Source organism: Chiroxiphia lanceolata, chromosome 4 (genome assembly GCF_009829145.1).
Source record: "Chiroxiphia lanceolata isolate bChiLan1 chromosome 4, bChiLan1.pri, whole genome shotgun sequence".
Classification (NCBI taxonomy): Eukaryota; Metazoa; Chordata; class Aves; order Passeriformes; family Pipridae; genus Chiroxiphia; species Chiroxiphia lanceolata.
In genome coordinates this window covers 33,348,534-33,371,897 of record NC_045640.1, presented here as the reverse complement: position 1 = coordinate 33,371,897, position 23,364 = coordinate 33,348,534, and the positions used below count along the sequence as shown (strand labels likewise).

At 38.8% G+C, this 23,364-nt stretch overlaps 1 protein-coding gene across 2 annotated transcripts in view; it reads left to right on the top strand.

The window, feature by feature from the left end:
- The first annotated feature begins 8,054 nt into the window (after positions 1-8,054).
- The window catches only part of TLR3 (toll like receptor 3), a 35,771-nt gene continuing 20,461 nt past the window's right edge, over positions 8,055-23,364 (top strand). For both annotated transcript variants that reach the window (XM_032686753.1, XM_032686754.1), the window contains exon 1: positions 8,055-8,192. The gene's annotated coding sequence lies outside the window, so the exon portion shown is untranslated. The remainder of the gene's footprint in view (positions 8,193-23,364) is intronic.

Genomic DNA, 23,364 nt, shown 5'->3' with positions numbered 1-23,364 from the left:
AAAAGGTAAATAGCTACGAAACTAGCATCCTTCTACTAAATACAGTGTTTCTGTACATTATCCACAGGACTCAGCCTCAAAATACATGACATTTTTGACACTGCTGGAATGCGAAGCCTTGAGCAGAAGTCTGTGTTAGTATCCTGTATGTCAAAATGAAAAATGTCACAAAAAACCAGCAGCTGCTTCAAAGAATGAATAAAAAGTACAACTTTATGATTAAAGAAAAAACCTAAGAGGTGCTCATACCCTCAGGGTACTGCCATTTTCTCCCATCTCAGAGAGCCTCATTAGCCCTTCAAGTACAACATATGGGCCTATGTAAAGTTACACTGTAGAAAGCAAAACTGACAGATTTTAATCTCCATTAGAAAAGCTTAAGAGCACAACATTCATTTATTTAACCTAATATGCCAGGGTTTTACAAAGTCACAATTAAGAGAGCTTTCAGAGTCTACCAGCCAATTCAGAAGGCTGCTAGGGAATTATGATGGCATTAAATATATTTGAGTTTATATTGACAATAGCACATTGCTTTGAATAACATTATTGTGCAAACTTCCAGTTCTTCATGGTACTCCCCCACTTACTATTAGTCACAGCTGACTACTGTAAGGCATAAAGCAAGCAGCTGTTTAGGGCAGAAAAAGCACTAAAGTCTTCACCGCCTACTTCCAACTTAACAGAGCCTTGGAAGCACTCGGAAACCCTTCTTGCCTCTGAGAGAAAGAGGAGAAAAGAGTCTGGAACAGAAAGTTACATAATAGTAAAACTGTGTCCTGCCTCAGAAATACCTTTACCTCTCAATTCACAATGCATGGGGCAGAGCGACCAGACCTGACAGTTTCTCTCCTCCCACCTTTGCTTCTGCTACATCAGTTTTCCTTTATCATTAAGAAGCTTTGGATCTCTCTAGATAAAAATGCCCTGGAGTTAACAAGGAATGTAATTGCAGAGTGGGCAATTACAAGAACAACAGATAAGACTACTAGTAGCACTTCATCCTAGTTAAGAATACCTATGGGATCAACTGAAGTTTGTGGTCAGTTGTGTTGAAATATCATTTTTAGTACAGTAGACACTTGGTATTTCTTTCACACAAAACTGCATTTCCTAACTTAAGAGAAACTACATTGTTCCATCTCTTCTCTCCCCAGCGTCTTAAATTGGAAGTCCCTAGGAGACAGGGGATGTTCAAAAGGCATAAATGACAGTAGTATATTAGACATAATTATTTAAAATATTCAGTTTAATACTATTAAACAGAAACAGACTACCTAAGGCTACCAGGACTGCAAAGTCTGCTTTTGTCTTCATCTTAACCTGTCAGCAGATATTATGGAAGACTCAAGAGTAACTTTTTATCCTATCATATTTAATTAGGAATTATCTTTCCATTGTAGTTTTAAAACTCGTTGCCTCCAATCCTCACTGTGGATGGCACCAAGGCAATTGTAACTCCAAGACTGTATTCCCAAGAAATGCAAAACAAGCAGCTAACTAACTTTGTTACAGCAGTATGACTGAATCAGTATTCCCAGTGAAGAGTTAGAGAATCTTCAATTAAGCTACATGTATGCAGAAATATCCGAAAATACCTACTCTGAGTGCTACTACAGAGGCTTTTTACTTATTGGTTGGTTTTTGAAAGGTCACTTTTATATTTCTTGCAGTAAATGAAGTTGTAACTATAGTTTAGTTTGGCATCCGGTTGGTATTTGATTGGCTTGATATTTTTACACATACACTACGCTTCAAAATCTGAACTGAAACACTTCACTGTTTCCTCAAAAATGAAAATATTAAAGATGTAAGAGTCTCTGAAGAAATTCAAATTCTGTACCTCTGCCAAAGTTGATACAGTTTCCGTGAAAAGCAAACTCCCCTCTAGCCTTGTGCCAATAAAACTGTGCAAATAACTCCAGCTCATATTCCACTCCACTAGGATTCAGCTGCTTCATAATAAATGGGCTATACTCTAACTCTTGTGCTTTGCCCAGCAGCACTAGGCAGAGGCATTACATTGAGATCAATCAGGTGGCTAACTTCTGCCTTAATTTATGAGCCAAGCATAGCTTGCATTTTCACTAATTTGCCACAATAAAAAAAGTTTGTGCTCTGGTAGTTTTCCCACACTTTTATCATAAGCACCACAAATGCATAAAACATTCTCTCAACAGCTCAGGAGCCACAGACACCAAGAGCACTTTACCAGCAATAATCAGCTAGTTTTTGAAGCACATTTGCCACAGAATATCTGACTAAGTCATGGTGGTAAAACTAAACTCCATCTCCAGATGCTTATCCACAGTGAAGTCAACTGTAGTTCTTACTATAACATTGACTATTTCTTGACACATTACAGTGATTTTATCTATACTAAGTTCTTATTAGGGTGAAGCCTAGTCTTGCTCTGTGCAACATATTTTTCCTCAGCAGAATTAATGTATTTTGGTAAGCATCCAATTGGTGGTATTTTAGTTGACTCAGCTTTCCTTAATCCAATATTATGAAAGCAATAAAAGGCTTGGAAAAAGTGTAGAAGACTTACTGAAGCAGTTCTTGTCCTTAGAAGTAAGCATACAACATTTGTTTGTTTTGGAGGTGGGGGTTAAAGAAAAGACATCTTGACTATGTTCCCAACCCAACTCAAATATTCTATCACTAATTCAATTCAGTACTGAAATGAAAACTCACAGAAATAATTTCTTAATGACTGACTTAAATGAAACATTTGAAAGTTAAGTGCGTGACAAGCTACCGGGGCCAGCAAATTAAAAGCTTAATATGATACACATCTGAATGTCATTCATAAAGCTTTTCTCCTCCTAAGAAAAAATAAGACTGCATTCAATCTCATCAGCAATGTAACTAGGAAGGTGTGGTAAAAAAACAAGGTAAAAAAATCACACATCTACATAATTCACAAAATCTTGAAATAGGAGAAAACTGGGCAGAAACAAGCCTGCCTCATTCACACCAGAGAATTAAGTTTTAGGAACAGTAAGATTTTTAGTCACGCCTACAATTCAGTCACAAGGTCCAGACCTTTTGTGGTTTGAAAACAAGATTTCGTAGCTATTAGTGCTCACAAACTTGTGGGCTATTGGGTAGATATTGCAGCAAACAGTTGGACTAATTTCCAGAAGGAACAAATATTGCCAAGTTAAATGCTCTGCTTTATGGCAGACTGTAAGAGGTGCTGTATTTTGACACTATAGCAACACCCAGCAAGTTCTCACGGTGAAATTCAGTCTTTCTAGGGTTTAAGCTGTTCAACCTTTCCGTAAAGATACCAAAAGCTCGCTTTCCTCATTTTGCAGGAAGTAAAGGATACAGTTAGATTATAGAAATTTGTGTGGCTCTTTATCTCAAACAATATCTGTGTGCTATCTTTCTCCATATTTAAGTCTTTCATTATCTTAGCCCATCATCTCATTAATAGATTCAAACTTTTCAAAAAGAGATAAAAAACTAAAAAATTAATGCTTTCTAACAGAAGTCAGTGTTTTTACTTTGGCACATTACTGCTAAAGAAACTGTCAAAAGGTTGACAAGAGGAAAAAGGATATAAAGTAAAGCAGTGTTGGAACCTTTCTAGGAAGTAAGTTAAAATACTCTCCAAACCAAGCCCTTACTGTCTATCTTGTTTTCTTATAGCTATTATCATACCTAGTAAATAACAGCTTAGTAAGAGTCATCAAGGAGCTACTCATTCCACTCTGGTTATCAGGTCTATATTAAAAGTTTCTAAGGGGGAAGTGTGAAACATTAGGAATTAATCATTAGCACCCTAAGAAGAGCCAAGAATAAACAGTTGCATCACTTCTTGTGCTTTTTGTAACTACGATTATTTTGCAACTGCACACATAGAAAGAAACAACAAAAAGCACTATGTAACTATTTTGCATTCAAGCAGTTCCTCAATGTCTTCAAAAAGTTAGACATTAAGGTTTGCAACCAATCATGAAAAAAAACCCATGAAAAATAATTGTCCATTGAAGCCAACAATCTGCGGTTTTTTCTTTTCTTTTTTTTTTTTTAAATTAGGATTTTAAATTAGATCAAAGCCACAGTCATAGGTTTGTAAGAAGGTAGCTATAAGAAGCATCTCTCCACACTGTACTGAACATAAAATGTCCTACACAATTAAAACCACATCACATACCAGTAAAACGTTCCGGAGGCCCAGGCAACCATGAGGAAGCCCTCTGGATGTGATGCTGTTTGAAACTGGAATTTGTTGTGTATGGCAACAGTCTGAGTGGCTCAGAGCCTTCTGGAAAGTGCCTTAAGGCATGAGGAGCCTTCATTGAAGTGGCAGGTGACTTTATGAGTGGCGTTGACAGAAAGAGTATGCAACAGGGGTGGTGTGCCTGAACAAAGGTCCTTGTGTGGGAGCTGTTGGTGTGGGCTTGTGGCTCTATGATGAGCTATCCTTGGTAGTGGTGGGCACTGGTGCTTGATACTGTTTGCTGGGGGGTGGTGGGAGAGTGGGAGAGTCTTGTCTAGCTAAATGAAGTACATTCAGAAGGTCTTGCAAAAAAAGTAACTTCTTGTGGAGAGGAGCTGTGCCCAGGCTTGGTAGGTGCCTTACAGTTCTACCTCTGTTTGCTGGGGAAGCAGCAGGACTGTATTTAGGTGAGCACAAGCTGGGTGCATGGTTCCTTGTGAAGCATGCAGTTAGGTTTATGAAGGGACCAGGAGAGGGGTGGTACGAGGGGAGGTCTCCTTAGGAAGGGGTAGATGCATCTGGGCATCTCCTGTGTGTCCTGTACGCTGTGAAGGTGATGCGGTAGAGGGACCGTAGGAGTGGTGTTCACAAAGAGTGTGTCTTGTTTTGGGATGCATCTTGGCAGCTAGGATCCTTGTAAAAAAGGTCCTGTGATAGGGGGCCCTTTCCCAGGAGTGGTAATCAACTTGAAAGTGATGCTGCAGAAACAGTGTGCTACAAGGCCTGTGTTCTTGAGCTAGCATCCTCTTGTTAGGAGGCATTGGTGTGGGCATGTGTTAAGGGAGAAGGGAACCCTAAAGGTGGAAGATGTTACCTGTGTGTGACTTGAGTTTCCTATGGGGTGGCAGGAGGGTATGATGGTGTTTAAATTGAAGTAAACTGTGGAGTCAGAGAAATAAGAAAAGGGAACAGAGAGAGAGAGCCTTGTGCAGGAGTGGTGACCATGTGAAGGTGATACAAGAGGCAGGAGTGTGTAGTGGTGGCAACAGCTTGTAAAGCGTTGAGGCTGTAGAAGGAAAGGTGGGGAAAATCTCTGTAAGCAGTGGTGCACAACTGTGCAGTTTTCATGCGCTGTAAAAGGTGCAGGGTTATGCAATGGCATTATAAATTAAGTGCTTCAAGTCAGATGGGGCATATAGTCTAGTGAAAAGGAACTTGTGGGCAAGCAGTGTCTTGCTGGACAGAAGCAGGTGCCTGATATGGAAATAGTTTGCTGTAGCAGTGTCAGGAGTGTCTAAATCCCTTTGGTCCTAAAGGATTCATGGCCTTTTTAAAAAGAATGCTCCTGGGTAGGGTGTAGTCTCCTCAGGGAGAGACAGTGCCTGTGTGCAGTTTTGTAAGCTGTGAAGATGACATGAAAAGGAGAAGTGTGTGCTAACGATTACTTTTATGAACTTAACAACCTCGTCTTTGAGGGGAGTTTACAGTCTAGGGAAAAGTGATGTCAAGTGGGGATGGGCGGAATCCTCAAGGACTGACAGAGGCTTGTGCAGTGTCACATTGGAAAAAGCCTATGGTGGTATTCACAGAGTAAGGGGCTAGCTTTTGGGCAGTTGCACACTTGTGAGCAGTTTCCAGTTGGTGTGGGACTAGAAGTGCAGCTGCAGTAGTGTTCAGAGGCAGGGTCTCCTCTGTTGGAAGCAGAAAGTATTCACTGCAGGATGGTGGGAAAGCTTTCCACAGGAAAGATGCACACTGGCATATGCCTTCCACATATTCCACCCTTCCTGGGATGGGGGGTAGGAGGGGGGAATAAATGGTGGTAGTGTGGAGCAGAGGGTATGATGGTGTGTTTCCAAGAGAAGTTCCTCAAGTTTGACAGGTGTTTGGATGAGCCTAATCTCCTAATTCAGGAACTGCTTCAGGGATGGGGAAAGCCTTTCCCTGGAATGGCAGATGCCTGTGTGTCTCCTGTGTGCTGTGAGGGTGATGGCGTAAACAGCAGCATGTGATTGAGTTTGCAGGCTGAATGTCTCATGTTTGCAGAAGGGACCCGTCACAAGGGTTGGAGCTTTAGCTGGGGTGGTAGGCAGAGAGACTGGTGGGCTACTGCCATTTGTGAAAGTTGGCAGGAGTTTTGCTGCGATGATGATTTTGAACTAAACAGTGTTTGTATGGGCTTGTATTGTAAAAGCGTCCACTGCAGGAAAGATTAGCTTCCCTGAGGAGGGGCAGGTGCCTAGATGAGGTTTACAAGGTCTGTGAGGGCAGCAGAGCTGGCAGGAATGTGCAGTTGTGATGGTGTTTACCTGCAAAGTGCCTTATATGAGAGGCATTTGGGAGGGCTTGAAGTTTCTGGAAAAAGGATGGAGAAAGGAGGCACAGACTTGCCCACAAGGAGCAGATGCTTTTGACGGTGGTAGGGTGAAGTGTGCTGTGGCAGCATGGGTCCATAGGTTAAGGGATTCAGGCAAGCTTTTCTCTTGTGAGAAGTGAGTTGTTGGAGGAATGGCAGCCTTCAGTACGACTTGCACATCCGTGTGTGCAGCTTCCATATGGTATGAAGGTGGTGAGGGTGGCAGGAGAGTGCAGTGATGCTATTCATGAGCTGAGTGCCTCATGTTTCGGTGGGCTTGTCCTCCAAGAGAGGACTTGTTATCTGGGGAGTCCTTACTCATGAGTTGACCGCCTTGTGTTTCGAGCAGCTTTCTAATCTTGTGAAAAGCAGTCCTTTGGAAGGCAGTAGCTGTCCCTAAGTGAGGCAGAAGCCCTGAAGAATGGGGATGTGTTGGAAGGAGCTTTGTCTAGGGGTGATAGGGGATTCTGAGGCAACATTTGCTGGGCAAGAGCTTGCTATGGTCATGGCATCATGAACAAAGTGAAGCCTGCTAGGCATGTTCTGCGAGGTAAGGAGAAAGCCTTGTCCTGGAGTGACCATTGCCTTTGTACAATTTCTATTTGCTGTGTGGGCCTTGTAGGCAATAGCAGTGTGATGAGTGCAGTGATTTATGTTTGAGAGGATTTCATCATGAAAAAAGGCCATTCTACCAAGTGGGGATGGGTGGTGGGCGGACCCTGGCCTGTGAGTGGCAGATGCCTGCAACAATGGCATAAGCTGCAGGAGTGATGACTTGAACTGCCATGCATGACCTTCTTAGTTAACTATCCACCTCCCTTTCCCGCATTTTAGGTTTAGTTACAGGGAGAAGTAAAGCAAAAAACAACCTCAGAAACAGTTAACATCGTGTGTTATCTTACCCTCTGTGGACTTTTCCAGTGTTGCTTTTCTTAGCTGCCTCTTAGATGCTTAAACGGAGGCAGCTTTCTCTGGAGTCTTCCACCCACTTGAGATACTCTTTAAAATAAGTTCACAGAAAACTGCTGAAGCCCACCTCAGACTTCAGCTTCTATTCTGACTATTCTCTTCTTACTCCCTACTTTAGAACACGTTTTTAGGACTATTACACTTTGATTTGTCATTTCTCTTTCCCATCCTTCTCTACTTTATTATTGTCCAGCAGAGGCACAAACTACACATTCCCCAGACAGCTCATATACCCTCCCAGTACCTACCTGTTTGCAGTTACTTGAACTCAGCAGGGATTTCTGTTCTCTTTTGTATTTATGCCACAATCCAGATGGAACCTGGAGGATGAGCTTGTCCAGTTAGGATTTTGCAAGCTGATTCTCTGAAGCTGCAAGTACTTGTGGTGCCTGGAAGGCTCTACTGGTATGCTACAGCTGGCTATAATTCCCAGTTTAGGAATCCCTGACTTTGATCTGTCTACTGCTGGTGGTCTTTTTAGAATTTGAACTGAGGTTAGTATGGGTTATAATTTAACTTGATTGGTATGAAACTACTTTCATTCCAAATATTGTCGGCTGCGCCAAGCACACTGTTATTCTTGGAGTATTCAGAGTCAGGGCAAAGGTGACTGATAATGTCCAAATTTTTGTTTGCGGTGGAAGGAGGTGGTGGGCAAAAGTTGAAAGGAAGAGAAGAAGGAAAATCTGACAAGTGAGTATGGTACTCTAACAACTCAATACTCTTTACTTGAGATGTAGGTTACAGGGTCATCCTTCTGAAAACCTACCAAGAGTAATTATTATAAAGTGTCTTCATGCTGAATGTTGAAATTCATAACTGTATAGATTTATTGGTTTTGAAAGATACTGTGTATGCTGCTATAGCAGTCCCCTTAAAGATAATATTGTTTTACATTGTTATTTTTCATGGCTATTTAAAATTCTTTTAGATGTAATTACAAAAGCTTGCTGCAGCAATAGATAAGGATGGGATCTGTCACCTGTTGCACCCACTTAAAGTTTCAGTGTTCTCTTAACAGCACTATTTTGAAGACTTCTCTCAGCTATGCTGTTACTCAGCTCTGCTGGGTTTGTAGATCTAGTTTCTGAATTGCAGATTCAGTTTATTGTGAATAGTTACGTTATAATTTTACCATCTTGACTCAATTTTTCAGCTTCATTTTCTTTCTTTGGAAAACCTACTGTGGCTTCCATATTTGACTCCTCCAATTCTTCGAAGCATGTCCTCAGGTATAACTCACAATATCATTTGAGAACAGTATTTTAAATTATTATCTAACTCACAGCAGGGTATATTATTCACAAAATATTTTCCAGAATGATTGTTGGCACAGAACAAAACAAGATTAAGTATTGTTCACAACGGGTTGCTTCAAAGTTGTTTTGATTTTTTTAAATTCTTGTGTCTTGTTTTCAAAGCCAAATGTGTGGTATAACCCCAGCCAGCAACCAAATGCACACACCTGCTCACCTGAAAGGAACTGAACCATTTTGTCACCCATAAAATGAAACAGTTCTTAGGACTTTCTTCTGGATGTAATTTAATACCTTGAATCTCAGAGCAAATGTGTAAAATTCTGGCAGACTGAGATACTCTGTAATGTATAACTTTATGTGTAAGCAATTTGTTACCATGAAACTCTTGCTGGGCAAGATTTGATCTGACATCAAGCCGTCTGAATGAAATTCTGAATGAAGTGTAGTTATCTGCAAGGATAGAAACAGCAGGTGAAATATGACAATGCAGTAAATTCATGTTCATGTCTTTTGGATAGGAAAGTATTTTTGATTTTTTTTTTCTACATAACACTTAGTTTAGTAGATATTATTTTAGAAGGAAAAATTAAAGTGCCTTAAGAGTAGTGGAAAACAAAAAGTTTTTCATAAGCAGTAGTACTAAAATCTGGACTATTTCAAATAGTTTGGACAATGGAAAAATATGAAAGCCTCAAGTACAGCAAAAAGGAAAGATCTTGTTAGCTTTTAGCAGGCTTTATCTATGCAGAGATGTTTGCTTGTACTCCCTGCATAACATTACATTTAGATAAATATAGTAATAGTCTGTGGGCCACATCCCAGGCTGCCAAGGTGGTTCACCTGGCCTGCGTCCTGCTTTTAACCATCCAAGAATTTCTTGGCCTGAAAAAGGAATGAGCCACAGTCCAAATCCATATTCTGATGGTAGCTGAATATTTGAGATACTGTTGGCTTTCTCTTCCTGCCAAAGACCAAAAGGAAGTAGGGAAGAGTTTTGTGATCTCTGCAGTAAGTGTATTTCTTCTCGAAAGTTTTACATCTACTGTACCTTCCTAGTAGTTTGTGTCATGATGGGAGACTGTGCTGGTTTAAAAGTAAACCATCAGGAGAAATGAACCCAACTCAAGAGAAATTACAAGTCAGTCACAATTTAGTAAACAGAAAAACTGCTTTTTAACCTATAAAGACAGATGTATAACCCTGCACCCTGGAACAAGGACAGAACGGTGTTTGTTACCCCCCCGTGCTGAGCACCACGTGGTCCCCCTGGGGGCAAAGTAAAAGGAAAGGAAATCTGATGGTCCAGATGATGGTCGCAGTCCTGTTGAAGTAATGATTGCAGTCCTGTCAAGAGTGGTAACCACACTCCTGTTGGACTTCTGGATCTCCTCTGGAGCCAACAAGTGGTACCAGAAGTCCCAAACCCCCAAGATTATATATGCTCAGGTTCAGGTGGGAATGTCCAATACCTCCTCCAGGGTGGAGTTTCACAATGGGTGATTTAACTCTGCCAGTCATGGGATATTTTTGGTATCTTCTATGGTCTAGGTCATTGCAGCTGCCTATTATGCCAGTTCAGTATGGCCCATTAGCAGAGATGACCCCTCAGGCTGAGTATGAATGTGCTAATGCCTCCCCTGAGGGGAGTTATCACAGCTGTTATTACAGTTATTAGCATGAAGACAAAGAAACGCCCCTCGCAGGGTTTCTTTAACACCCATCTTGTAGCCTGAGGTGTCAGGTGTGCCCTGGGCAGCTGCTGCAAATGATCCATTATCAACCATCCATCAGAAATGACATAGACTGTGTAGAATACACAGTTTTGGTTATACCCACGTAGTGATAAACTGGTCCCAGCCCCTGTAAGTAGGACAGAGACAAACTGAGGTATATTAATCTTATCTCCACAATTGGCAAAATTAGCAGGAAGGCAGATGCTCTGATAGAACTCTTCTATTACATTGAAATTGTGTTCACACTAAGAGAATGTACCCACACAAAATTCCTAAGGTGGAGAGGGAGTGGGGAATTTATGCACACCTGACAGTGTTGTAATCAACATTAAAAATTCTCTATTTAGACTAGAGTGTTATTCTGAACCAGACTTTTAATCTGCTTCTAACGCAACAGAAATCCATTTGAGTACCAGTGTCTGAATTGCACTATAAACTTGAAGCACTATTCTTAATCTGGATTACAAGAAGATAGATGCCAGGGCAAGATAGATGCTTAATAAAGATGAGAAGAAGCTTTAAGGCCAAGGAAGCTGCCACTGCCTTTCAACTAAGTCCAAGTGCCTAGCATGTTCTATTGGACCTATCTAGAGGCTCAAGGCCAGACAGCAGGGAGCACTAAACCACAAGGGTGTTAGTGAAATTTACACTGGGTGATGTTGTTCATAGATTGGAGTGACTGAAGTACATTGAAAAACAAACTTAATGTGATACATTGTAGCAGCATTTTTTCTCATGGCATGGAGGTGTCTAAAATATGAAGCTGGTGAGGTGTTCAGTGGGAATTTTCAGCAGAAAATGCTAATTGAAAAAAAAGGAAGGGCTTTTTCAAAAGATTATATTCTTCAGGGAGTCTTTGAGTGTCAAGAAAGAAAGTCTGAGAGCCATGGTAGTACTACAGTCAGAAATAAAATAATGGCTGATGAGGATATTAATCTAACTTCAAGCTGTGTCCAGGGTTCTGGGATGTCCAGGATCATGTAATTTCTGCTGGAAATGTTTAGTAATTTGCACAGAGAAGAATAGTTCCAGGACAAGACATGTGGAGAAGCCCTTGACAAGTGATGTGCATAGGATCATCCCCCTTTGTGATAGGCACAGGTTGCTGTCCTAGGTGATGCAAAAAATTGAAGAAGGCTCCTTCTCTCTCCATCTCTTCTGGTTTAGACCTCCTTTCCACAAAAGACTGGAAGTCTGATTTACGCTTGAGACTAATGAGAAGTTTTGGAATATGAAATACATAGACATGACCTTGAAAGTTAATGTTTGACAGTATCCCAAATTACTGTGAGGATTAGCATGAAAATTTACTTCTACTGAAAACCCTTGCAGTATTGTTTTTAAGCAGGAATTTGCTAATTTTTCCAGACATGCTTTTCATATCCACCTGGCTTGTAATATTTTACTTGATAACGCATACTGAAGTGTTTGTCAGGCTTATTAGGATCTTGGTTGGTTAGTTTCAAACAAATACAAGTAAATATTTATAAAGCTTCTTGCTGATAAAAAGGAAATGGTGAAATATGTGCAGCATAATACTATAGCTGCCTTGTTGGTCATCAGCTCTTTCTGTGCTTGGAAGTGTGTGCATTTCCTGAACATGCTGTAACTCATCACTATTCTATATTGGTGCAAATTCCTGAAAGTCAAGCAAGCATGCTTTTTAAACAGAATCCTTGGCAACAAGAAGAAAGAAAAAAAAATTCACAGGGCTTATTTTTCTAAAGATTGACAGAGGCTACAAGTAGAGAGGTGAATCAAGTAAGCTGGATAATGTCCAGAAAGTGAGATTAAGAAGAAAGGAAAGAATCTTAGGCTCGGGCAGCAGAACGATAGAGTAATTTTCTAGGACTTAATAGCGTGACACCAGTGAGCCTTTTAGTTCTGTCTGCCAGTGTATTTATTTCCTTTCTAACTTAAGTTCAGTTTGTTGTACTTTTAATGCTGTCCTCAGCAAAAGAATGAGTCACCTCTTTCAAATAGATCCATGTTCCAGAACAGTGCAAGTTTTTATACATTAACTGAACAGTTTTCAAAGTTGGGAGAATGCAACACAAACAAGTTCTTTAGAATATACTTGAACTGCTGTTGACCACTAAAGAGTTGCAGCCAGATCCTTTACTGATGCAAATGGGTATAACCTCCATTGATTCCAATAGGGTTGTGTTGAGCCTTTGCGGTACAATAACATACTGGGTAGGGAACTGTTACCACGCCATTTTCAGTTTATGTTGAAAAGGAGTCTTGCAATATTTTCTCTTAAATGACTGTATAGCACTGCTTTCATCAGGCTTCAGATGCTGAACAAATGAAATTTTTTTAAATTTTCTTCTGCTCAGTAAGTATTGTCAGCCTGGTCAGTACTGCAGTACTGCACCTACAGTCATTTGAAATGAGGTTCTTAATTTACTGAAGCATTCATGAAGTTTTTGATCACCAGAACCCCGAGGAAAGCTCTATTTCCTATACTTTTATTCCCAGGTCCAGCATGCAGAGTCAGCAGTTCATATCAGCTCAGAAAAGATGGAGCAGGGTACGTCCAGCTCGAGGACTGAAGAGAAAACAAGTGTTAGATTTCTTATGCCTGTGTTGGCTGCTTAGTGCTGTGTGGTAGACTGGTCAGAGCTAAAAATGGTGTTGATAAGGAAGATACCATATTACTGTTGCTTGTGAATGACTCACTTTATCACTGTCTTCAGAAGGAATAAAAGCATTTGGATGTCAAGAAAATTTTATACTAAATGTGGTTGCTTCTATTGAAATATGAGGTGTTTAAAGTTCTGTAATTTTTTTGGCTTTGCCAATATACAGAATTTTATTCAGTTACACGATCCTACTTTTTCCATATGTGCATCATTTCAGTTGTGTAATAAGTATATTCAGAGGAGTATCAAAATAAAGGTGTCACTCATAATTTATTTGAATATATTTGCATTTTTTATTTCTATTTTATTTTTATGTACATAAAAGTAATAAAAATCCAAGAGACTTCTAATCCTATAACATTGATTTACATATATTAATTTCATGGTTTTACTATATATAGTATCATGTTTCCTGTATTTTAGTTGAAAGTCAAATTGATGAGAAAAACATCAAGAAAAATGACAGCGGAGGAAATCTTGCTTCCTCACCTTTTTCTAGTGCAAAAAAGCATTTACAGCAAAAAAATGGCAGTAGATGTTTTCTTTTACTGATGTGAACTTGTAAGTTCTTAACAAATTTAATTTAGTTTCTTTACTGATGACTTTGAAAAGCTCTACATGATGGCCACTATAAGACAAAGAACTTAATGAATTTGGGCATTTGTACTCAGAGCTATGTCCATTGATCAGAAGCTGTTCTAGGCAAAGTAATCTAGGATGAAATCTGATGAAAAGAATAGTCAACCAAAGCCCTCACTTCAGGTTGTATTAACAACTTTGGCTAATTAAATTCTAGCACTATATAACTTATTCCCTCTTCTAGTTCATATAGAGCTCTGCAGAGTAGACAATACCACGCTTTAGGTCACATTTCTAATTCTTACCTACTGCCAGACACTGAAAAGAGTATTTATTTCTCTACTCTAGGCTACCAGTACAATACAAATGGGTTACAGCAAAAAGTCAGGTTCCTTTGGAGCAAGTGTTAACTCTTGGTTTCAAATGAACTCTACCTTGCTCCTGCTGGAATATGACCAACTACATTTAAAGTCTAAATTTGAATATACTGAGGTAGATTACCCCCTGCACTGATTCGAGTCTGCTACAGTATTGCATAGTCTACACTATCTCTGTTTAAATGCATGCTTGATGATGCTCAAATGTATAAATAAATGCATTGACATAGGCTGTTTCCATTTCTTATTAGCACTGTGTAAAGATCTCTGCTAAGACTCATGGCTTTCTAACAATATTACCAGTGAATTTGGCTTTCATTGTAAGTGGAACATTTGGTGCTTTCTTTTAATCAGACTCAGATGTGACCAAGTGAAACCCATTAAACGGAAGCTAGGTTGGCCTGGGCTCTTCGAAGTGGATGATGTAAAGTCTCATGGATTCTTTGTAGAATCATAAAATAGTTGAGGATGGAAGAAGGACCTATGAAGACTGCTTAGTCAAGCCTCTACACAAAGAAGGGTCACATAGAGCAAGCTGGTATTAGCTGTGTCTCATCTGCTCTTGAATATCTCCAAGGATGGAGGCTTTACAACCTCTGAAACATGTCCCAGTGTTTCATCACCCTAAGTAAAACCTTTTTTGTTTAAACAATTTCCAGTATTTCTGTTTGTGTCCATTGCCTCATCCTTTCACTGGGTACTACTGAAAGGAGTCCGGCTCAGACTCTACATCCTCTCATTAGATACTTCTTCAGGCTGAATAATCATAGAACTGTCAGTCTCTAACACGAAAACCACTCCAATCCTTTAACTGCTTTTACTGGTTTTGCTCTGGTATATCTATATCTGTTTAGTACCCAGGGAGCCCAGAATTGTACACAGTGGTACAGATGTGCTCTCAGTAGTGATTAATGTAGGGAAAGAACCACCTCCAGTGCCTGCTGGCTAATGCAACTCAAGATGTCATCATGGTTTGCTGCACAGGTTGGGTTCAACTTGTCTTCCATGAAGATTTTCAGGTTTTCCCCTGTCATGCCACTTTCCATTTAAATGGACTCTGTGTGCTTGGGTACTTGGGGTTATTCCTCCTCAGGGTAAGCATTTCTGCACATCGCTTGGAATATCAGGATTAGCCTTCAAAAGTACTTCTACTGAAAACCTGTGTTTTACTTTGAGATTACTTTAAGCTTCAATGGCAAAATGGTTTGGATTTGGGCAGAATTAAGAGAATCAGAAAACCAAATCATGACCTTGCCAACTCTAAATACTGCAACCTTAAATCAAAGCTTGTGGGTAAGTACAGATGTAACATGAGTTTCTGTGGACTTAGTCACTTTGTCCTAATTTTGCCACGTATTTCCCTATTACTTCCTAGAAAACGCAGTTTTCACTTGAGAGCTGGTAGTTTTGTACAAAGTGCCTCTTCCGGAATTTATTTTCTAAAACTATTTGTGCAGTGCTGTAAGTGGGTGGCATTGGTGGTATGTACTGCTGGATTCTTGCCTTGACCCTGACAAAATCCATTCAAGCAATGATCTTTGACTACTTCTTTCCAAATCACATGATGGGCTTTTGGCTTCTGTAAAGGTTATGTTTGTTCAAAACCACCCTTAAAATTCCATCCCCCAAACCCCAAATGTCCTCTTTAGGATATCTAAAATCAGCTTCTCACATTGTGTGTCTGCTACCAAACAGAGAAAGCTTGTAACAGCTAGAAATATACTGGCTGGGTATGCCCCAAGTACTCTTTCCTGTTATGGTTGACTGCAGAGGTTAGAGTTATATATGTATGAAATTACGTAACTTTATGAAAAATTTCCTCAGACTTTTGTATCATCATGTTTTCTTTCCAAGCTGATAGCAAAGTGTATTTAGACTTTTTCCTTTGGAACAGCTTATTTTTTTTCATGCAGCTGCTGGTCACAAGGTTAGGCTATGCTTCCAGTCTGAATTATTAGCTGGAATGTCACTGGCTGCATTTTTACTTGTGTACATGCATCTTTTACTAATGCTTGATACAGGGTAGTATAATAGTCATAAGAGAAAGCATTCTTTGCTGTATGTCATTGCAAGAGCATTTGTAGTATCAAAATGAAAGTTAAGCAGGTTATGTTTGCCACAACATATGTATTTGTTGCACTGACAGATTTGCACAGAGATCTTGAGCAGCTGGGGAAGACTTAATATGCCTTAATTGCTATCAAGAAATGAGACGAGATTGCTGTTCTTATCTAGGGTCCTAAATTCTTTTCAATGCATTTCACATTGACAAAAGCATGATAAGTTTGGTTAAGCAGCTATTCCTGTGGAAAAACTCAATGATCAATAAAAAAATGCACTCCAACAAAAATGTGTAAAACAAAACACTGTACAAGCTGCAAAGAATTTGATCGTTGTATGGCTCTGTCATCTGCAGGCAAACAGGGTCTCAAGCCTCTGTGAAAGCATCTTTTTGAGACATTCTGAAGTAAAAAAACAACAATGGTACCAAGAAAATTTAAATGTTCAAGCAGTGGTTTAGATGCAAAGTAAAAAGCTTTTGGATTTTCAACCAGTTAATGGGCTATGTTGACTTAAGTTATAAGCCCATTTACAGCATAAGGCTTAATGATGATTTTCCAAAGAGGACTAACTTAAAGTTGCTACACTTTTAAGTTAAGTGTATGTACCTCCACCCCTCTTGATGATCTGCGGTTGTAGAAGAGTTTTTTTACAGCTCAACAAGGTGGATATGAGAAGGGGTGATGACAGGGTTGTCTTTTAGCATGTCTCAGGGGCTCACCAAAGACAGCTGAATGCATTCCCCACCACACTCGTGGGTAGTAGAAAGACTCACTGCTCCTGCTGCTTGGCAGGCCAGTGCAGTCAGGCAGCACTGAATGCCTTTTTTGATACACTCTGCAGCGTCCTGAACCTTCTTTCCATTAGGCATGCTCAGTTGCCCCTCAGCAAAGGAGCCTATCTTCTACTCTCTTTCCAAAGGATTCTGCTTCAGGCTGCATAAGGGATACAAACATAATGGCTCACACAAGAAGAAAAGTACTTCAAAAGCAAAACATCCTTATAAAATGTCAAACCCTGGAAAAAGATACATCTGTATGTGTACATTGCGGTAAAAAAAAAGAGTTATATCCAACTGTGCCTTTAGTGCCCAGCTCGTTTGCTTGTCTCTTTTACTGAACTTGAATAGCCACTGCATTGCATTAGCTTTCCCATTCAATATCATTGGACTTCATCTAAGTGAGCACTTCTGCCATAACTTTTGTGCGCTCCTTAAACTAGCATTTGAAAGTAATTTCATAGGGAGTGATTTAAGTCGTTAGCTTAATGACTTCCCATGACTAAATTAATGAATTTATTATGCAGTGAAATAAGGAATATAATGTGAATACCAGAGTGTCACAGTCAAATTGTACATTTGCTCAGTTCCAGTTACAAGAGCAGGTTTTGTATCACAGTACTGAATAAAAACTGTGTGCTGGGGAACGCCCAGGGCTGCCCTGCATTCAGTACAGTGTCATCGCTATTTCCTATTTCACAGCTATAAGTCTACCTTTTATCTTGCACATAAACATTTGGCTGGCTTTCATTACTCATGTTTATCACAGGCCTTATGATTTTGCATAACCTAGATAAACAGAATCTCACTGTACATAGTAAGAAATTTCAAGTTAGGTTCCTGTTTCATGAATACCTATATTCATAAGCTACACGAGTATAACATTGATGCTTGTCACACACATTGCTTTCATGTTTCCAAAGACAAGTTTGGAAAGGTATGCATGAGAAACCTACTGCTGAGACCTGGGGTAGCAAGTTTCCCATAGCATTCCTAGAATAACAGAGGAAGAAATATGCAAATCACTTCAAACCCAGACACTTTGGACACAGCTTACAAATTAGTCTTTTTGGCATAAATCCTAGTTCAATAGCTTGATTATTCAACTGTAGTTTTGCACTCCTGCTACAAAAGGAAGGAATTTCAAGCACGTTGTTTGTGAGCTGCTTACAAGCCCTCCCCTATGAACCCTGGACCTTTTTCTTAACTGCAGCAAAGCAGGCTGAGAACATACCACAGAGCAGTATGCTGGAATAGTTTTTAAATGTTAATGAATAATATGATCACTTTATTAGAGAACTCTTCTGTGATGTGTTTCCAGGCACTGCTCAGGAATGTATTTATGCACAGAGTGCTTTATTTGCTTAAGAGAACAAATCATTTTTCTGATATCCTTTGAACTTTTTCCCCTCCTTTTCAATTTTTCAAAGTTTTTGATGTAAAACTTCTGTGAAACAGAGCAGGGTAACTCACAGAGAACAGCGTTCTAATGTCTACTATAAGTATTCTTAAAAAGTCATGATCTATTCTGTATCCAAATGATTAAAACAGATCCTGTTTATGCAACAGCATTAATCATTCCTTCAATTATGTCCCTGAACTGCTTTAAGAGCTCTGATATCTTATTTCTTCATCTCATATTAAATGTGACAGGAATGAAAAGTGGCTATAAAAAAAAGTGGGCACTACTATCCATTTTAGTTCATGGGATACATAAAACCACAACACTACTTACATCTGGATTAAAAATCTGGATAATATTCTCACTTGAGGAGAGAATGCAACAACATTGATGGGAATAATTCAGGCATTTTTTTTAAAACAGGTTGACAACTTGAAAAAGTGTGCTGTAAATTAAAACAGCTCATCCAAGCAGCTGTAAATTGCATGACTAGCACTTACTCAGCAAATGACTTCCTGTGGACCTCACTGACCTTGTCAATATTGTCAGGGGCATGGCTTCAGATGGAGAGAAATTGCTTTTGAGTGGTTGCTCCGAGAATGTACAAATAAGCATGTCTGTAAAGGGAGGTGTGAAATAATTTAAAAATACTTGAGAAGTTTTAAAGCATAGGAAGAACATACAAAAATTTTCTGTGCAATTGGTGTTCCTGATCCACAGCTTTCTTGCTTATCTCACTGTTTTGTGTTTAAAGTTATAGCTTTAAGAATCATTCTTTTTAAAAAAAAAACAATCTCAGCTAGTTTGGAGGGAAGGTCATTCATTAGCTGTCATATTTATGTAAGAGCTTCCAGTTGTCAAATTAATTGGACTTACATGCAAAATAAGGCTTTCTTAGCCCAAAGTTTTACTCCTGATGTAAGGTCAATCTAAAGCCCAGTTCAGTTTTTCTGGGAATCCAAATCATGTGTGTTTCATGGTTGCAGTCAGCAATACTGGTGAGATGTGCTGCTCTGCAGTAGATTCCTTTTTGTACTTGTTTACCTTAAAGTAAATAATGCCTACTGAAAAGACATTATTTCAAGGCATAACACTCATTTTAGGTTTAAAACCCTAGATTCTGTGAAATTATCCTTTTATTTTTTTTCCTGATAACTATTTGTAGCAAAAAATCATCCAGGTACCTTAATAGAAAATGCAAATAAGATTTGAACACATTTATTTTTAAGTCTGTAGATAGTTTGTCTGTCTCACTCATTTTTTTTAAAATTCTTTTTTTGCAATTTACCTTTGACCTTGTCTTACAAGGTAGACAAGTTACAAGATTGTACTTTGAACTGTCTTCTTCTTGATAGAAGTGATTTTATTGGCACTTCAAAGGATTTGTTGTCTCTTACCTATTGTTTCCTGAGTATCTACTGTAATAGCCTTGGTAGCAGAAATGATCTGGAAGTTAAGCAGTGTAGCTCAAGGAAGCACCATTTGATTCAGATATAGTTTTGCTACATGCTTAGATACTCCATTGCTGTGACTTAGGTAAGCCAGCTCAATGCTGTTGCACACCTTTAAGTGTTCCTGGACTATAGAACTTGCAAGGACCATAGAACGTGCCCTCTGGATCTTTTGCATATTTTTTGAAATTTCCAATTTGGATCTTTTAACAAGGACTAACACTATGGTAATGTCCAGACCTAAGGTTGTCAGGTGCTACATAACTTCAGATACTGTCTGTGCTAAAGGACTTAAAACCTAATTTACACAACACTCAACTGCCTGTCACAGTCACTTCAATGGAAGGAGAGAGGATGGAGAAAATAACAATACAAAAATCTGCTTACAGAAGCTGTTAAGGCCTCAAGTTTCATGATCAGTTCACTTTTGATACAAGTGGGAAAAATTTCATAGGAGGAACTGATTTGGAGAACTAAGGAGATTCTAGGCTGTTGATTCCTGAATGCATGCACAAATGCAGCTAATAATATGTAGTATATTCTATCTGCAGATGCCTAAGTTTTCTCAAAAAATGAAAAAGAAATTTCACCTCTACCTGTAGGATAGGGAAAATGATAAAAAATAGTAAAATAGACAGCCCAGGCTTATACTGTAGGAGAACATCACAGAATAGAATTCCTTATCATCTGCATACTATTTGCAATACAATTTGCTCTTACTGTCATCTGTAACCAAACTAATAACGTGACTTCCTACTGACATTGTTTGGGACAAAAGTATTAAATAAAAATTATTCATCACTTCTACCTTCCATTCATGTCTTCTTAAATGCAGAAACCTGTATTGAAATTTAAGGGTAAAAATATTACACTACCTATACTGCCAATTCAAAACAACTTATCATTACCATGTATGAATAAATTTCATAGCTGGCTTTGATGAAGAGTGTAAAGGCATAGACTCCAATACCAGTGTTCCTACATTGTGAACTTTCATTTTTGGTGTTCAGACCTGCCTGCTTCTACAAATTAGCACAAGTATTCAGAAAGGAAAAACAGGTCAAAGGCATTTTAGTAAGGCATATATCCTCATGGCAGTAAGCAATGCAGGCAGATAAAAGAGACACTTAGCTGAATCACAAAAGAAATTCTCAGATACTTCGTCTGTTGCCAAAAAAAAAAGGCTCTCAAGTGCTTGCAAATTTCTGGTTTGTTTTTTGTTTGTTGGGTTGGTTTTTGGTGGTTTGTTTGGTTTTTTTTCATAATTGCAAATAATCAGCTGCCAGAAAATCATACGATAACATAGTTTGTGGGCATTCTTGAGGAAGGTTAAGGCTTGTATCTTAGGAAGAATAGCCATGTTTTTTTAGGTATCTCAGCACTGTCATGATGACGCATCTCTGATTTTTGTGGGACTTAGTCTGTTATAAAGCTGTTAAAATGCAGTTCTGGCCATATGTTACTCCTTATGTTATTTGGATAAAATTCTGGTAAATTCAGTAGCAGCAGGTGGCTTATGAGCAATGATTGCAAAACACATACCAGATTCTATAAGGCTGTGGTCTTGGCTTCTTTTTTTTTTTTTTTTTTTTGCAGCTGAATAAAATGATTTATTCCATGTGTATTAAATGTTCAGTTTTAAGGATATGGGTGTGGATTTTCTTGTAATTCAAAATTTAGTTCAACAAATTGAGTTGTGCCAGCCACATAGCCCTGATTCTGAACCAGTTACAGGATCAGTCTTTAGGTTACAGGTTTCCTATAAGGACCTTTGGGCTTCATGAGCTCCTTTATGAGTATGTACCGATTTCTAAATAGAAACCAACCGGTTCATTTGTCTTTTGCAGAAAGTTACTGCTGGCATCTAGTGGTGTTCTTTGAGAGGACAAAAACCTGAAAAATTTGACTGCTTCATGAGCAAGTGCAACTGCTAACCTGATACTTTGCTCACTTCTCAAAATCTAATAAAATGTGCCATTTCCTGTTGTAAACAGCTTTCTTTGAGGGGTGGGGGGGGAGTTTGGGGGGTGAGACAGAGGAGTGGGGGTATAGTACAAATAGCAACCTTATGGTTTTCAAATGATTTTACTGTCACACAGAAAAGGTGATTTAATGCACTTCTAATTTTCTTATAATTAAAATACCTAAAATATAATATTTCTCATCATTCTGTTATTAGTTCAGTTGCTAAACAGCACAGTGCAAAAACATTTAAAAAGTATTCTGGATTATTTTTTTATCAATCTATTTGTATTTCAACTATTAGCCATAATGAAGCAGTGACTAATAGTTTCAAGTCCCAAAACCTCAAGGAATTTCAATGAACCTATTCAGTATTTACTTATGTATTTAGCCATGTAGTACTATATAGGATCAAATCTACTGTCTTTCCTGCCTCCTATCGTTTCTCCAAATGAAAAGTTTGTTTTTTGTTTCAGTGCTTTTAGCTGAAGGTTTGTTTTTTTCCCAGTACTGTTAACACAAGGAATTCAAAACAGAAAAGATACATAGTATCCACTGTCTGTTTACAAAGTACCATAAGGAAGATCACTTCCAAAGTAGATTCTTACAAGCTGTAGAAATTGCAGTTCTAGAGTTTGGGGGATACAAATAACTGTTTTGAGACATTTATCTGTATACACATACAACTGTTTTCATTATAGGTACAGATATTAGGTATATAAAGATGCTGAACCTCAATTGAAGGGAAATTAATTTGACTTATGCTCATGTTTATGTAGATAGATGATCGTCATCTTACAAAGTGTTTCCCAGAGTTATCAGGAGCAGCCCAGTATGAAAAACATCATACAACACCTAACGTGTGCTGGAATTAAAAGGAAAAGTCAAGGTGAAGTCATTTTTAGGGAACCCAGCATATGTACTTCCCCAATATGAATTAGACCTTATGCTTGACATAGCCATGCATGCTGGGCTGAAGTAGGTTACTTAGATACACTGAAACTTCATTTCTTACCAAAATTCATGGATGTCCAAACAGTTGGAGCTATTAGCTAGACAGATGCATATGATGGCAGAATTATAATTGTAGACTTAATCTTTGGCAATTAATAAATTCCTGACTAGTTTTGTTTATTTGACTGACCATTATTAAGGCAAAGATGCCATTCTTTGCCCTGTACATGTTATAGACAGTCCCATAACAAATTTTCTTATTGCAATGTCAATGTTCTCACTCCTGTACTTTTCCTGTGTAATATTCTGTTTGCTTTTCGATTTTTACTGCAGGTATTAGGTTCATTACATTGTAGGTAATGTTTTGTGGTCTGGGACAGTGGTCTGTGCTGCTGTTCTGTGGATCCTTCTGATCTAGATTGTTTTTGAACAGTTTGTAAAAGCAGGAAGCAGGTCTCAATGACATGGACTGTCACTTCCAGGTTTTATTTGGCAAGATTCTCTGCAGAATGTAATACCAGCTCTAGCTCTCAATATCTTTTTTAATTAACAGTGATCAGCAATTGGATGCACAACACAAAGTTTCAAATGGATATTAACAAGTCATTAGACAGATCTCTGTGGTGACCTTCATTGTCATCTTGCTTATTTCCTAGCAGTGAAT